Here is a 2066-nt window from a genome sequence, read left to right on the forward strand (position 1 = left end):
TCCCTGATTATGCAGTCGATCCCAGGGTGCGCTACTCACTGAGATCATCCACCTGTCAATCTGAAGCACACACACACACACACACACACACAGAAGGAAAGAATAAGAAGCAAAGAGTGTGTAAGGTAAAAGGATGGAAGCTTGAAATTGTTTAGGGTCCATGAAGCTAAACCACTTATCCATGTATGCGTACAGGTGAGTGAGAGTGTGTGTGTGTGTGTGTGTGTGTGTGTGTGTGTGTGTGTGTGTGTGTGTGTGTGTGTGTGTGTGTGTGTGTGTGTGTGTGTGTGTGTGTGATTTCTTGAGAGGAAGATGAATCAGAGAAAGAAAGGCTCACTCCATCGCTGCTATTGGTGTCACTATCAGCTCCACACAATGGCTCTATTCCTCCATACAATCCGCTGTACGCGCGCGTGTGCGTGCGTGTGTGTGTTTCAACCATAGGTTTCACGGAAAATTGAGTTTCTGATCCCCCAGATTAAGGGGAGGTTGGGTTCAGAAAGTTCATAAAACAAACATAAAAGAGAGAGAGACAGATAATGAAGATGGTTGAACAGACAGTGTCTTTGTACAATCCTTATTCCTACTATGCTGCACTACTTTTTCCACTTCTACTACTTTTTTACAACTCCAGCAAGTAACACCGCCATTTTACTGGTACCAATAGAGTGGTGCAGTGACGAGTCCTAAAACCCGGAAGTGAGTTAGCATTTTACCACTACCGGTTCCCTCGTCTCAGAGTCGATAGGATTCAGGAAAATAGCTGGAAATAAGGTCTGTGGTTGAAACACATTGAAGACACGGATCACGTTTTGTTCTACGACATTAAATCCATCAGCAGTGACCCCACTGGTGATTTCTGAAGAGTTTACGTGTCTGAAAAACGATGGTTGTTAACATGTGGCTGAATAGGACTACAGAAGTTGTCAAGGCCGTTTTACGTCATTACACCAAACAAGTAAACACTCCTCTAAGTTTGTTTGCCCTGTTCTGCTTGAAGCAAGTACCTGCCTCCTGCAGACTGTTCAAACAAACGCTTCAACTTGTACAATGTGGAATCTGTATTCTTGAATATCGATCTTAAATTGGCGTGACGTTGAAGTCGTGCTGCTGTACTCGGCTGTAGTTCCTTTAACGTTAACGTTAGCATTTTGCTTGATTAGAACATTGTAAAAGTACTGTAAGGTAGACATGTGGAGATTATCCGGCTGAACAAAACGTGCATTTATCAAACAGGTTCGTTTTCCACAGTTCTTATTTGAGCTATTTTACAAAATCCTCTGGAGAAATCCCGTTGCTTTTTGTGGAGGGAACCAGCAGCTACTTCCGGGTAAATACGTCATCCCTGCACCGCTCTATTCAGAATCTTTTTAGGTTTGACTATTTATTTGAATTCAGGCTTTTTATCTAAGGTTTGATTTACTTCCTCAGGTTTGACGTTTGATTTTTTTTAGAAATCCAATTTCTCAGAATTCTAATATTTTTCTTAGAAATACAAATTTTCTTTCAGGTTAGATTTTTTTTAACCTATATCTGACATTTTCTCCAAGTTTTGTAATTTCTATTTTTTTTCTCAGAATTTCAACTTTTTTTCTCAGGATTCCAAGTTATCCAAGGTTTTTAATTGTTATCAGAATTGTGAAGTTTTTTCTCCTTGTTTTTCTTTAGTTTTGACATTTTTCTGAGCGTTTTGACTTTCCGAAATGTATTCTCAGGTTTCACATTTTAATCGAATTACTGACTTCTTCTCAGAATTCTGAGTTTTTCCCAGGTTTGACTTTGATTTGTTTTATCTGAATTTTAACCAAGAACAAAAAAGGAAAAGTGTTTAGTTAGATCTAAAAAACTATTTTTTTTACATGTGACTCTAATGCTTTTCTGAACCATTACCATTTATTGGATAAAAAGTCACTAAAGGTTTCTTGATAAACAATTTGAAACATTTTGGTCCAATTATTTTCTTAAATGTAACCTGATGTTGAAAACAGCTTGATACAGTGTGATAAATATTAAAACTAGACATTTTTCTGAAACTTTGGTCCACCCTAAAGGACCCTATATACACG

The sequence above is a fragment of the Notothenia coriiceps genome, unplaced genomic scaffold, assembly GCF_000735185.1.
Source record: "Notothenia coriiceps isolate Sejong01 unplaced genomic scaffold, NC01 NC01_scaffold00034377, whole genome shotgun sequence".
Taxonomy (NCBI): Eukaryota; Metazoa; Chordata; class Actinopteri; order Perciformes; family Nototheniidae; genus Notothenia; species Notothenia coriiceps.